Source organism: Arachis ipaensis, chromosome B1 (assembly GCF_059453495.1).
Source record: "Arachis ipaensis isolate K30076 ecotype BB chromosome B1, ASM5945349v1, whole genome shotgun sequence".
Lineage (NCBI taxonomy): Eukaryota > Viridiplantae > Streptophyta > Magnoliopsida > Fabales > Fabaceae > Arachis > Arachis ipaensis.
In genome coordinates this window covers 87,825,299-87,841,453 of record NC_142436.1, presented here as the reverse complement: position 1 = coordinate 87,841,453, position 16,155 = coordinate 87,825,299, and the positions used below count along the sequence as shown (strand labels likewise).

At 36.9% G+C, this 16,155-nt stretch overlaps 1 non-coding gene across 1 annotated transcript; it reads left to right on the top strand.

Annotated features, from left to right (window-relative positions):
• The first annotated feature begins 1,382 nt into the window (after positions 1–1,382).
• Positions 1,383–1,490, top strand: LOC148577370 (small nucleolar RNA R71). The gene has a single exon (XR_015902986.1). It is a non-coding gene; the product is annotated as a small nucleolar RNA R71 (small nucleolar RNA).
• The last annotated feature ends 14,665 nt before the right edge of the window (positions 1,491–16,155 follow it).

Sequence of the window (16,155 nt, the reverse complement as noted above, 5' to 3'; positions counted from 1 at the left end):
GATTCATCCTCTTCCTTTCCAGTATCCAGGACTATGAAATCAGTAGGTATGTAAAGGCCCTCAACCTTTACTAATACATCTTCTACTTATCCATAAGCCTGTCTTCTTGAGCTGTCTGCCATCTCTAGTGAGATTTTAGCAGCTTGCACCCCATAGATTCCCAGTTTCTCTATTACAGAGAGGGGCATGAGGTTTATTCCTGAACCAAGGTCACACAGAGCCTTAAAGATCATGGTGCCTATGGTACAAGGGATTATGAACTTTCCAGGATCCTGTCTCTTCTGAGGCAATGTCAATTGATCCAGATCACTTAGTTCATTGATGAACAAGGGAGGTTCAACTTCCCAAGCATCAATGCCAAACAATTTGGCATTCAGCTTCATGATTGCACCAAGAAACTTGGCAGTTTGCTCTTCAGTAACATCCTCATTCTCTTCAGAAGAGGAATACTCATCAGAGCTCATGAAGGGCATAAGGAGGTTCAATGGAATCTCTATGGTCTCTAGATGAGCCTCAGAGTCCTTTGATTCCCCAGAGGGAAGCTCCTTATTGATCACTGGACGTCCCAGGAGGTCTTCCTCCTTGGGATTCACGTCCTCTCCTCTCCTCACAGGTTCGGCCATGGCGCTTATGTCAATGGCCTTGCACTCTCCTTTTGGGTTCTCTTCTGTATTGCTTGGGAGAGTACTAGGAGGAATTTCAGTGATCCTTTTACTCAGCTGGCCCACTTGTGCTTCCAGATTTCTAATGGAAGACCTTGTTTCATTCATGAAACTTACAGTGGCCTTAGATAGATCAGAGACTAGATTTGCTAAATTAGAAGCATTTTGTTCAGAGTTCTCTGTCTGTTGCTGAGTTGATGATGGAAAAGGTTTGCTATTGCTAAACCTGTTTCTTCCACCATTATTAAAGCCTTGTTGAGGCTTCTGATCCTTCCATGAGAAATTTGGATGATTTCTCCATGTTGAGTTATAGGTGTTTCCATAAGGTTCACCTAAGTAATTTACCTCTGCTATTGCAGGGTTCTCAGGATCATAGGCTTCTTCTTCAGAAGATGCCTCTTGAGTACTGTTGGATGCAGCTTGCATTCCATGCAGACTCTGAGAGATCATATTGACTTGCTGAGTCAATATTTTATTCTGAGCCAATATGGCATTCAGAGTATCAACTTCAAGAACTCCCTTCTTCATAGGTGTCCCATTATTCACAGGATTCCTTTCAGAAGTGTACATGAACTGGTTATTAGCAACCATGTCAATGAGTTCTTGAGCTTCTGCAGGCGTTTTCTTTAGGTGAATGGATCCACCTGCAGAAGTGTCCAGTGACATCTTTGATAGCTCAGATAAACCATCATAGAATATATCCAGGATGGTCCATTCTGAAAGCATGTTAGAAGGACACTTTTTGGTCAACTGTTTGTATCTTTCCCAAGCTTCATAGAGGGATTCACCTTCTTTCTGTCTGAAGGTTTGAACATCAGCTCTAAGCTTGCTCAGCTTTTGAGGAGGAAAGTACTTGGCTAAGAAAGCCGTGACCAGCTTATCCCAAGAGTTCAGGCTGTCTTTGGGTTGAGAATCCAACCATAATCTAGCTCTGTCTCTTACAGCAAAAGGGAAAAGCATGAGCCTGTAGACTTCAGGATCTATTCCATTAGTCTTAACAGTATCACATATCTGCAAGAATTCAGTTAAGAATTGAAAAGGATCTTCAGATGGAAGTCCATGAAACTTGCAGTTCTGCTGCATTAGAGAAACTAATTGAGGTTTAAGCTCAAAATTGTTTGCTCCAATGGCAGGAATGGAGATGCTTCTTCCATGTAAATTGGAATTAGGTGCAGTAAAGTCACCAAGCATTCTCCTTGCATTGTTGTTGGGTTCGGCTGCCATCTCCTTTACTTGTTCGAAATTTTCAATCAAGTTGTCTCTGGATTGTTGTAATTTAGCTTCTCTTAATTTTCTCTTCAGAGTCCTTTCAGGTTCTGGATCAGCTTCAACAAGAATGCCTTTTTCTCTGTCCCTGCTCATAAGAAAGAGGAGAACAAAAGAAAAGAAGAGGAATCCTCTATGTCACAGTAAAGAGGATCCTTATTGTTAGTAGAAGAAAAGAAGAAGAAATTCGAACACAGATAGAGTAGGGGGTTCGAATTTGGTGATGATGTGAGGAAGTAATGTTAGTTAATGAATGAATAAATAGAATAGGATGAGAGAGAGGGGGGGGAATTTTCGAAAATTATTTTTGAAAAGGAGTTAGTGATTTTTAAAAATTGGTTTTTGAAAGTTGTTAGCATTTTTTTTTTTCGAAATTTTTGAAATTAAAAATAAAAAATAAAAATAATTAGTTAATTAAAAAGAAATTTTTGAAAAAGGGGAAGATATTTTCGAAAATTAGAGAGAGAGAGTTAGTTAGGTGGTTTTGAAAAAGTTAAGAAACAAACAAAAAGTTAGTTAGTTAGTTGAAACAAATTTTGAAAAGATAAGAAGTTCGGAAGTTAGAAAAGATATTTTGAAAAGATATTTTTTGAAAAAGATAAGATAAGAAGATATTTTTGAAAAGATATGATAAAATTAGTTTTGAAAAAGATTTGATTTTTAAAATCTCAATTAATGACTTGATTCATAAGAAATCACAAGATATGATTCTAGAACTTAAAGTTTGAATCTTTCTTAACAAGCAAGTAACAAACTTCAAATTTTTGAATCAAAACATTAATTGATTATGTTATTTTCGAAAATTATGATATAAAATAAGAAAAAGGTTTTTGAAAATTATTTTTTTGGAATTTTCGAAAATAACCATGAATTTTGAAAAAGATTTTGAAAAAGATAAGATTTTCAAATTGAAAATTTGATTTGACTCATAAGAAACAACTTGATTTTAAAAATTTTTGAAAAAGTCAATCCAAATTTTCGAATTTGATGAGAGAAAAAAAAGGAAAGATATTTTTTTGATTTTTGAAATTTTTATGAAAAACATGAAAATTATGCAATGCATGAAATTTTTAGATCAAAACATGTGATGCATGCAAGAATGCTATGAATGTCAAGATGAACACCAAGAACACTATGAATGTCAAGATGAACATCAAGAACAAAATTTTGAAAAATTTTAATGCAAAGAAAACATGCAAGTGACACCATGAATGCATGAAATTTTCGAAAAATGCAAGATGCATATGCAAGTGACACCAAACTTATAATGTGACTCAAGACTCAAACAAGAAACAGAAAATATTTTTGATTTTTATGATTTTCTAATTTTTTTTTTATTTTTATTTATATTTTTCGAAAAACTATTTTGGAAAAGAAAAATAAGGATTCCAAAATTTTCAATATGAATTCCAGGAATCTTATGCTCTAAAGCTCCAATCAAAGGGTCAGGCATGGCTTAATAGCCAGCCAAGCTTTAGTATGTAACTCAGACATGACACGCCTGACATTCCTTACATTCAATAGCCAATTGGCTAAGAAAGATAAAGAAGCTCTTCTCTTGGGTATAAGGATTGAGACATGGCTTTACAGCCAGCCAGGCTTCAACATGCTTCATGAAACGCTAGAATTCATTCTTAAAAATTCTGAAGCCATAGGATAATTTATTTTTGAAAACAAATTTTTTTTTTTTTTTGAAAACAGATGAGAAAATTTTAGAAATATTTTTGAAAAATTTTTGAAAAGAAAACAAAAAGAAAGTTACCTAATCTGAGCAACAAGATGAACCGTCAGTTGTCCAAACTCAAACAATCCCCGGCAACGGCGCCAAAAACTTGGTGCACGAAATTGTGATCCATGTCCTTTGTACTCGTGTGAGAGTAACAATATATAATTGTATTGAATCCTCATTATGGCTCTATGTGTGGACACAACTTCGATACAACTAACCAGCAAGTGCACTGGGTCGTCCAAGTAATACCTTACGTGAGTAAGGGTCGAATCCCACGGAGATTGTTGGTATGAAGCAAGCTATGGTCACCTTGTAAATCTCAGTCAGGCGGATTTAAACATGATATTTTATTAGATTCAAATAAACAATAAAAGGGATAGAGATACTTATGTAAATCATTGGTAGGAATTTCAGATAAGCGAATGGAGATACTTTTCGTTCCTCTGAACCTCTGCTTTCCTGCTATCTTCATCCAATCAGTCTCACTCCTTTCCATGGCTGGCTTTATGTGATACATCACCACTGTCAATGGCTACTTTCGGTCATCTCTCGGGAAAATGATCCAATGCCCTGTCACGGCACGGCTAATCGTCTGGAGGCATCACCCTTGTCAATGGCTTCATCTTATCCTCTCAGTGAATAATATGCTCACGCACCCTGTCACGGCACGGCTATTCATCTGTCGGTTCTCGATCATGCCGGAATAGGATTTACTATCCTTTTGCGTCTGTCACTAACGCCCTGCAATCGCGAGTTCGGAGCTCGTCACAGTCATTCAATCATTGAATCCTACTCGGAATACCACAGACAAGGTTTAGACTTTCCGGATTCTCTTGAATGCCGCCATCATTCTAGCGTACGCCACGAAGATTCTGGTTAGGAGATCTAAGAGATACTCATTCAGTCGACGGTAGAACGGAAGTGGTTGTCAGGCACGCGTTCATAGGGAATGATGATGATTGTCACGGTCATCACATTCAGGTTGAAGTGCGAATGGATATCTTAGAAGAGAAATAAGAAGAATTGAATAGAAAACAGTAGTACTTTGCATTAATCTTTGAGGAACAGCAGAGCTCCACACCTTAATCTATGGAGTGTAGAAACTCTACCGTTGAAAATACATAAGTGAAGGTCCAGGCATGGCCGAGAGGCCAGCCCCTCTGATCTAAGAACCAGGCGTCCAAAGATGGTTTACACTGATCAAAGATGCCTAATACAATAGTAAAAGGTCCTATTTATAATAAACTAGTCACTAGGGTTTACATGAGTAAGTAATTAATGAATAAATCCACTTCCGGGGCCCACTTGGTGTGTGTTTGGGCTGAGCCTAAGTGTTGCACGTGCAGAGGCCATTTGTGGAGTTGAACGCCAGTTTCTGTGCCAGTTTGGGCGTTCAACTCTGGTTTTGGATCCTTTTCTGGCGCTGGACGCCAGATTTGGGTAGAAGGCTGGCGTTGAACGCCAGTTTACGTCGTCAATTCTTGGCCAAAGTATGGACTATTATATATTGCTGGAAATCCCTGGATGTCTACTTTCCAACGCAATTGGAAGCGCGCCATTTCGAGTTCTGTAGCTCCAGAAAATCCACTTTGAGTGCAAGGAGGTCAGAATCCAACAGCATCAGCAGTCCTTTTTCAACCTCTGAATCTGATTTCTGCTCAAGTCCCTCAATTTCAGCCAGAAAATACCTGAAATCACAGAAAAACACACAAACTCATAGTAAAGTCCAGAAATGTGAATTTAATATAAAAACTAAGGAAAACATCCCTAAACGTAACTAGATCCTACTAAAAACATACTAAAAACAATGTCAAAAAGCGTATAAATTATCCGCTCATCAGAGATCTTAAAGCTACCTCAGCTGAAAGATGATCCAGACTCCTTCAACAGGAGAATGATGAGAACAGACAAGGGCCTGGATAAGATTCTAGAGGACATATGTATCCCTGGAGCCAGGTGGACCACCAACACAAAGGGCGTCCCAAATCAACTCAAGAGAGAAGATCTCAAACCAATCGCCAGAGGATGGCTGGACTTCATTGGGCATTCTCTGTTGCCCACTAGCAACCGTTCTGAAGTCACTGTTAAAAGAGCAGTGATGATCCATTGCATTATGATGGGAAAAGAAGTGGAAGTTCATCAGCTAATCTCAGCTGAACTCTACAAAATTGTTAACAAAAATTCTAAAGAGGCCAGGTTGGCTTATCCAAGCGTGATTTCTCTGCTCTGCAAGGACGTCGGAGTAAGGATGGGAATAACTGAGTATATCTCAGTTGAGAAACCAATCACCAAAGCATCAATGGAAAAACAACAAGCACAGGATGATCCCACCAAGAAGAAAACACAGGAATTTCTCCCAGAAATCCCTCAATCTGAATACTGGGAGTATCTTGAGACGTCTTTTACCAAGATACGGGAAGCTATGGAACAAATAATAAAAGAACAGAAGGAACACAGTCAAATTCTTACCTATATGTTTAAAGAACAAGAGGATCAAGGGCGTGACTTAAGGGAATTGAAGCGCCAGAAGTTATCTCTTGAAGGACCAAGCACCCCACGGATCAGAGGAACATCCACTTCCCAGAACAAAGGTTGTTAAATTCCAATTTCTGCTTTAACTCTATGATAGTGTCATTATAGAAGTTCACCTTAGGAGTCATATAGTAGTAATTAGTATCTATTTTGATTTTATCTCTAATTAAGCCATAGTTTATTTTTCTCATCATTAGCAAACATGAATAAAATAGTAGATCTTTTGAATAAGAGGCAATAAAATTTCGAGTTTTAATAAGAGAAATTCTAATTAGTTACATGTGGTGGCAATACTTTCTGTCTTCTGAATGAATGCTTGAACAATGCATATGTCTTTTGAATTTGTTGTTTAAGACTGTTAAATATGTTGGCTCTTGAAAGAATGATGAACATGAGACATGTTATTGATAATCTGAAAAATCATAAAAATGATTCTTGAAGCAAGAAAAAGCAGCAAAAAAAAAAAAGCCAATAGCCCTTAAAACCAAAAGGCAAGGGTAATAAAAAGGATCCCAAGGCTTTGAGCATCAGTGGATAGGAGGGCCTAAGGGAATAAAATCATGGCCTAAGCGGCCAAACCGAGTTGTCCCTAACCATGTGCTTGTGGCGTGAAGGTGTCAAGTGAAAACTTGAGACTGAGCGGTTAAAGTCAAGGTCCAAAGCAGAAATAAGAGTGTGCTTAAGAACTCTGGAGACCTCTAATTGGGGACTTTAGCAAAGCTGAGTCACAATCCAAAGGGTTCACCCAATTATGTGTCTGTGGCATTTATGTATCCGGTGGTAATACTGGAAAACAAAGTGCTTAGGGCCACGACCAAGACTCATGAAATAGCTGTGTTCAAGAATCATCATACTGAAATAGGAGAATTAATAACACTATCTGAATTCTAAGTTCCTATAGATGCCAATCACTCTGAGCTTCAATGGATAAAGTGAGATGCCAAAACTGTTCGGAAGCAAAAAGCTACTAGTCCCGCTCATCTAATTAGAATCTGAGCTTCACTCAAAAACTCTGACATATTATTGCTTCTCAACCTATTAGTCTTCTATTTTATTTGTCTAGTTACTTGAGGACAAGCAACAGTTTAAGTTTGGTGTTGTGATGAGCAGATATTTTATACGCTTTTTGGGGTTAATTTCATGTAGTTTTTAGGATATTCTAGTTAGTTTTTAGTTTATTTCCATTAGTTTTTAGGAAAAATTCATAATTCTGGACTTTAGTATGAGTTGTGTGTTTTTCTATAATTTCAGGTATTTTTCTGGCTGAAATTGAGGGAGCTGAGCAAAAATCTGATTCAGGCTGAAAAAGGACTGCTAATGCTGTTGGATTCTGACCTCCCTGCACTCAAAGTAGATTTTCTGGAGATACAAAACTCAAAATGGCGCGCTTCCAATTGCGTTGGAAAGTTGACATCTAGGGCTTTCCAGAAATATATAATAGTCCATACTTTGCTTAAGAATAGATGACGTAAACTGGCGTTCAACGCCAGTTCTCTGCCCAATTCTGGCGTCCAGCGCCAGAAAAGGATTAAAAGTTGGAGTTCAACGCCAGAAATGGATCCAAACCTGGCGTTGAACGCCCAAAACAGCCTTATGCACGTGAATTGTTTAAGTCTCAGCCCCAGCACACACCAAGTGGGCCCCAGAAGTGGATCTCTGCACCACCCATCATAGTTTACTCATTTTTTGTAAACCTAGGCTACTAGTTTAGTATTTAAACAACTTTTAGAGACTTATTTTGTATCTCATGACATTTCAGATCTGAACTTTGTACTTTTTGACGGCATGAGTCTCTAAACTCCATTGTTGGGGGTGAGGAGCTCTGCTATGTCTCAATGAATTAATGCAAGTATTTTTGTTTTCTATTCAAACATGCGTGTTCCTATCTAAGATATCCATTCGCGCCTAACTATGGAGAAGGTGATGATCAGTGACACTCATCACCTTTCTCAATCCACGAATGTGTGTCTGACAATCACCTCCGCTCTACATCAGATTGAATGAATATCTCTTAGATTCCTTAATCAGAATCTCCGTGGTATAAGCTAGATTGATGGCGGCATTCATGAGAATCCAAAAAGTCTAAACCTTGTCTGTGGTATTCCGAGTAGGATTCAGGGATTGAATGACTGTGACGAGCTTCAAACTCGCGAGTGCTGGGCGTAGTGACAGACGTAAAAGGAGGGTGAATCCTATTCCAGCAAGATCAGTAACCTCAGATGATTAGCCGTGCTGTGACAGAGCATCTGGACCATTTTCACAAGAGGAGGGGATGTAACCATTGACAACGGTGATGCCCCAACACACATATTGCCATAGAAGGACGTGCGTGAGTGAATCAGAGGACAAAGGAAAGCAGAGATTCAGAAGACAAAGCATCTCCAAAACTCCGACATATTCTCCATTACTGTATAACAAGTAACCTTTAACCCATTCTCTCTTGTTTATTCTCAATTCAACTGATAAATACAATTGACTTCCTGACTAAGAATTGCAAGATAACCATAGATTGCTTCAAACCAACAATCTCCGTGGGATTCGACCCTTACTCACGTATGGTATTACTTGGACGACCCAGTGCACTTGCTGGTTAGTGGTACGAGTTGTGAAAAGTGTGATTCACAATTCGTGCACCAGCATCCTACCTTGACCCTAGCCCCATGTATGCATGCATGAAATAAATGTTGATTTTTAGATGAAAAACAAATCTCGAAAAGCATGATTAGGAGAGAATTGAGAGAATCGACCCTATACACTTGAGCGACTAGAGTGCAAACACTTCCGGTGAGGGTTCGATGCTCAATTCCTTGATTCTCGGCTTTCTTGAGCGTTCTTCTTGCAAGCCTACTTGAACTTCATTTTGATATTTGAATTGGTAGGATTCATAAATTGTTATCTGTCTTGGAGATTGATTTACTTCTAACCAAGTAGGTAGAATCATTTTGCATTTAGTTGCATTCATATAGATAGATGCATATAGTTTCTTTGCATTGAATAAATGTCATACCCCTTACTTCATTCTTGGTTCAAGCATGAGGACATGCTTGGTTTAAGTGTGAGGAGGTTAATAAACCCCATTTTTAGAGTTTATCTTGTGCTTAATTTAGGGAATTTTATGACCTTTTACCCACATTTATTCAATGAAATTGCATGGTTTCATGATTGTCTCCTAATTTGTGCTTAAGTGTGAAAATATGCTTTCTAGGTCTTAAAATAGCTAAATTTAATTTGCCTTGATTCCATTAGATGCCTTGATATGTTTGTTAAGTGATTTCAGATTTAGGAGGCAAAGATTGGATCAAGGGAATGAAGGAAAAGCATGTAACAATGGAGAACTCATGAAGAAATGAAGGAATCACAAAAGCTGTCAAGTCGACCTCTTCGCACTCAATCGACCATAACTTGAGCTACAGAGGTTTAAATGATGCGGTTCCAGTTGCGTTGGAAAGCTAACATCTAAGGCTTCGAAATGATATAAGATTTACCATAGTTGCATCACGGATAAGAGCGTGCACATGCACGGTACACGTACGCACCGATGGGTGCACATGATTCACTTAATGCAACTCGTGGCCAGTGATTTTAGAAGCCTTGTGGGCCCAATCCAACTCATTTCTGTTGCTATTTAAGCCAAGGATTGAAAGAGAATTAACATACTTTTGATCATTATTTTAGTTTATGTTATTTTTGGAGGGAGAGTTAGTTTCTAGAGAGAGAAGCTCTCACTTCTCTCTAGAATTAGGATTAGGTTTTAGATCTAGATCTACTTCTTCTTCTCTCTTCTAATTTCCCTTTCCTTTCCTTAATTGCTCTCTTGTAGTTGTAGAATTCTTCTTCTCTTGTAATTCCTTTGTATTGTTAGTTGTAGTTTATGAACTTTCTTTTGTAGATCTACATTTCTTCTTCAATTCAATTGGTAAGTTCTTTGTCGTTTCATGATTGTTTTCCTTTTCTATTATTGATCCCTTACTATTCTAGTTAGATCTCTCTTTAATTCTTACAATTCATGTTGTTTACTTTTATTGCCTTCTATGTGTTTGTTAAAATGCGTCTTTTAGTTATGAGTTTACTTTTCTATTGTTTTGCCTTTCTATTGTTAATCTCTTACTTTTGAGTTGTAGATTCCTTTAATTCTTGCAATCTACTATGCTTTTCTTTTGTGCCTTCCAAGTTTTTGATGAAATGCTTGGTTGGATTTTAGAGTAGATTTTAGTGCTCTTGGCTTGGGAAGGTAACTTAGGAACTCTTGAGTTACTAATGTCCAAGTGATTGACGATTGGGAGCCATTAACTCTAGATCTCACTAATTGATTTGGTGGAGAACTAGGACTTATGGACTTGGATTGATATAGCTCACTTGACTTTCCTCTACTATTAGTTAGGGGTTGACTTAGTGGGATTGATCCTTGCTAATTCTCATGTTGTGGTTAGTGATAAGGATAGAGATCCTTGACCACCAACCTTTGCCAAGAATTTTCTAGTTGTTAGTTTATTTTCATTGCCATTTATCTTTCATGTCTCTTATCCCCAAAAACCCCAAAACATACCTCATAACCAATAACAAGATACTCTATTGCAATTCCTAGGGAGAACGACCCGAGGTTCCAATACTTCGGTTTATAAATTTAGGGGTTTGTTTAAGTGACAAACATTCTTTTGTATGAAAGGATTGTTGTTTGGTGTAGAAACTATACTTGCAACGAAAATTTATTGTGAATTCTAAACCACACAAAAGTCCTCTCATCACCTGCCATAGAAGAAGATCATTCACAAGCAAAGAAGACAGTAGTACCAGAGTTAATTCAAAAAGGCAAAGCAACTCCAATCCTCAACTCTATTTCTATTACTGATTTTAATATATACAATATATTCCTTTCATGAATTGCTCTTGCATCAATCCAACAACCTTCTTATTGCCTGACTAAGAGACCTGCAAAATAACCATAGCTTGCTTCAAGCCAACAATCCTCGTGGGATCGACTAGGGGTGAGCACGGGTCGGTTTGGTTCGGGGTCAAGATAAAATTAGAACCGAACTAATCAAAATATAATTGGTTCGGTTTGGTTCGGATTTGTATTTTTTTTGCATGTACCCGAACCAAACCAAACTGATTAAGAACGGATTGATTTGGTTCGGGTAATTGGGTACCCGATGACTTTGAAATTCATAAAAAATCTAAATTTTTATCTTAAAAATTCAACAAGTACAATAAACATATAACATTAATATAAATAATCTAAACATATTAAACACCAAATACATTAAAAACTAAACTTATTAAAATCCAAACATATTAATAGTGAATAATCTCACTAAAACCCACTAAAAGCCATATACATTTTTTTTATTTTTTTATTTAATTAATATATGATCAGGTTCACGGGTTGGTTCGGATTCCGCACCCCCAGAACCGATACCCGAACCAATCACTAACAAAGGCCATTGGTTTGGTTCGAGTTGGACCCGATTACCTGTTGGTTCCAGAACCAATTTAATTGGTTCGGTTCGGATTCGAACAGATAATGGGGTACTCGCTACCCGTGCTCACCCCTAGGATCGATCCTGACTCGCTCAGGTATTACTTGGATGACCCAGTGCACTTGCTAGTACTGCTATACGAAAGTGTGAGGATCGTACGCACCAGCGACTAGGGGGGAGTTGACAGCATTTTTTATTCTTGCTCTAGGCTTCTTCAAACTGCTCCGAATTTCACCTAAAATCATAAAAACACAAGAAAAACTCAAAGTAGCATCCAAAGGTGAACTTTGCACTAAAAGATACTAAAACTTAATAAAATCTAACTAAAAACAATATAAAAACAACTAGAAAAAGGGTATAAGATGCTCACACATCAATTACCAAGCTGAGAACCTCTGGATCTCATTCCATATATATGTTGTCATTTTTCAGATGCAGGTCGAGATGCGCCTCAGTGAGCATCTGGAGTTCCCTCTGCAAGCGAAGTTGGTTATTCCGGGGTTATTGTATTTTGTTTTATGCTATGTATATATAGATTCTCTACCCTATATATTATGTTTTGTCCCTTTTAGGGATGGACTTGGAGAAATAGGTGTTTTGTCATATATTTTGTGTTATTCTTTTTGGGTTATATATATGTATATGTATACTCTGGTCGGCCTTTGCTTCACAAGCCGGGCCCAAAGCTTGTTATTTGTACCTTTGGAACTCTGATCTTATATATACATTATCTTTTTCACACGATCTCACCTACCTTTCCACATTTATCCGAGCGAGTGATACGATTTCTGTTTCATTTTTGATAAACTTCTCTTTCAAGGCTCCTAGTTACGATTTCCTTCAATTATATATGTATTTTTACTTTTAGAGGTCGTAGCACTTCACCATCTCTAATATACGTCCTAGGTGTAAAGCTTTATGTGGTAGGGTGTTACAATAGGCATGAAGAGAAGAGCTATCTCAACCACTTCAACATCACAACCACAGCCTAACAAGACCAGGACAACAACCAAAAGGCCCAGAGGCAAGCCTAAGAGAATAACTAATCCCAACATTTTAGCCTAAGCAATATCACAGCCCAAGAACTCAGCCCCAATAGTATCACAACCCAAGAACTTAGCCCTTCTAGCATCTCAGCCCAATCCCAGCATATCTTCCACACAACCACCACCTCAGCCGAAGCATAAAGAGAGATAAACTTTAAGCCAACTAGTTGGGGAAAAATTCCAATTCTCTGAGTCATTTTGGAGCACTTCATGTTTTTCCATGGTGAAGTTAATGGCAAAGTTGATTCAAAGAAAATGGGGACATCTCTAGGAAATTTGGCCTTTGGTGATATTTTGATATTAAGTTAGAATACATATGATGTTGTTTAGTTTAAGTTAGACTATATGTGTTAATGTTATGCTTATTCTGTTAGCTTTATATAGCTTGGACCAGTTATCCATTTGGTGATATTTTGGTTGTAAATTAGACAAATTTGGTGTTGGTTGGTTTCATTGGCTTGGACGATTTATACATGATATCTTTCGGTGTTATGAAATTCATTAATACATCTCTATGAAGAAACTTAAAACAAGAAATTAGAGCATATGTTGTGTATATATGACAGGAGAATTACGGAAAACAAAATAAAAGAACATGCATAATTGCCAAAATGAAATTCGAAATTCATTTCAAATCAAACATTCTACGTAATTGTCATCATATACACATGATGCACAACTTAGTTCAAGTGAAACAGGGCAAATATCTAAAAAACCCTAATCCAATTCACCCATCTAACTCTAAACACAGACTTAAAACAACAAACCCCCAATAACTAATGAATGTTAAATATCGATTTAGAAATTCACAAGTTATAAAGCTCGAATTCGTTGTAGATATAATCGGAGTTCAACACTATCAAAGCTTGATTCAAAAGATGTCATAATTCAAATCAATAACTGAGAGTTTAGGATCGGGTCATTTCCTTTGAACTCACAATATAGTGCATTAGAATTGGCTATAAAAAAACAAATGTTTTGTGTGATTATGAAAAATTAAATTGCAAGAAATTAAAGAAGCAAGCTATAACTAAATTTAAAAAAAAATAGAATCAATGAGTAAGTAAACAACTAACTAAGCTAGCATGAGATAAAAGAGAAACAATTAAAATGAGAATTATACTAAGAAGCAACTAAATTAAACTAGAAATGATTAAGACAATAATTAATAAAAGAGTTTTGGCTAGGGTTGAGTGTTAAGAAAGATTATCCTTGTCATTAATCATAAATATGGTAATTGTTAAGAGTTAATTCCACTTCTTCATCCTCTACACATTAAGAAAAGTCAAGTAGGCATAATTGTTCTTAATTCAAAAACTCTAACCAACTAACTAATTGAACCTAGTAAAAGGTTAATGTTATTGAAAATAAGATCAACTATTAACTCTAGATTACCAATCAAACATGGACATTAATGACTCAAGACCATTCAATTTCTCAATCCCAAGTGAAGAAAGAGAAAATATACTCCATAACTAATGTAAATATTTCATCAAACACTTAGTGTGCATAAAAACAAAATATCATAATTTGTAAGAATAAACAAAATCTACAACTATCCACCATAAGAACTCAACACTAAACTTAAATAAGCATAAATGAAAATAAAATATCAAATACTCAACATTAAACTCAAATAAGTATAAATGAAACATAAAATATCAAATTCATTCATAAGAAACTAGGAATTCACATAGTTTATAAAGTAGAAAATGAAGCAAAGTAAACTAATAAGAAATTCTAAGTAAAGTAGTGTAGAGGAATAAGAAAATTAAGGAAAACTAAAGTTAAACAAGGTTAAAATCTAAAAATAAAGATAAAATTAAAGTAAAACCCTTAGAAATGTCAAAAACAAGTATGTATGAGTGTCTCCTTTGTCCTCCTCTCAAGTCTTGCTTCATATTGGCTTAAAAGTGATCTAAAATGGGCCAAAATAACCTCCAAATTACAAGTCACGTGTCATTTTAAATGAGACATGCGATCAGACATGTGCGTGTGCACAAGTCTTCCTCCTTCGCTTTTTTTACGAAATCTCCGCTTTTGCATGCTTTCATCTATCTTCCCAAACTATCCTGCCTCCTAAACCTTAAACAACTTTAATAAATATATTAAGGCATCGAATAGAATAAAAGTGAAATTAATTTGACAATTTTGAAAGCCTAAAAAGTATTTTTAATTAATTAAGCTCAATTAGGAGGAATTTCACAAAAGCATGCAATTAGAAGGACTACATGCAAGCAAAATTGATAAATTTCACTCTTTTCAATCTAGAAACTATAGTAAAATATAGATTTATCAATAACCCTAAACCAAATTATTAGACTTTAGCCAGATTAAAACACATACCTCAACCAAGATTCAAGGGCATTACACATGGTTGCCTTACTTTGGAAAAATTCTACAACCATTAATAAAGAAACCCAACCCACCCAACAAGCCCTAATGTAGAAACAACCTTCAGCTTCCAGTATGCAGGTTTGATTCTTGTTTTCAAACATGAAACCTTTCTCCTCAACCTTAAAATTTGTGAATCCTCTACGTCTAGCTCTGAGTCTACATAGCAGAAAAAAATGCATCCTTATTAAACTTGAAAAAACCGACCACTGTTAAACCTCAACCCACAATACCAATAAGTCAAATGAAAAATTACATAACATACCTCAAAATAGATGCAGCGCTAGAATCTACGATCGGAGTTCTCCTTTTTCCCTGAAGTTCGAAAAATCGACCTTTCATCATGGGAGCAAAGTAGCTCCCTCCTAAGTGCAGAAGATCGAGTTCGAGAAGAGGTTGAGGTTTGGGAAGTGGTACGCGGAATCGTGATTACACTTTAATTATGTAAAATTCATTGCTCTTTCTTTCCCTGGAAATGGCGCCAAAAACATGATGCCAAGACCATGGTTCACAACTCCGTGTAACTAACCAGCAAGTGCACTGGGTCGTCCAAGTAATACCTTACGTGAGTAAGGGTCGAATCCCACGGAGATTGTCGGTATGAAGCAAGCTATGGTCACCTTGTAAATCTCAGTCAGGCGGATATAAAACAGTAATAGGTTTTCGAAAATAAATAATAAAATAGGGATAGAGGTACTTATGTAAATTGTTGGTAGGAATTTCAGATAAGCGAATGGAGATGCTTTTCGTTCCTCTGAACCTCTGCTTTCCTACTATCTTCATCCAATCAGTCTTACTCCTTTCCATGGCTGGCTTTATGTGATACATCACCATTGTCAACGGCTACTTTCGGTCATCTCTTCGGAAAATGATCCAATGCCCTGTCACGGCACGGCTAATCGTCTGGAGGCATCACCCTTGTCAATGGCTTCATCTTATCCTCTCAGTGAAAATGATCAACGCACCCTGTAACGGCACGGCTATTCATCTGTCGATTCTCGATCATGCTGGAATAGGATTTACTATCCTTTTGCGTCTGTCACTAACGC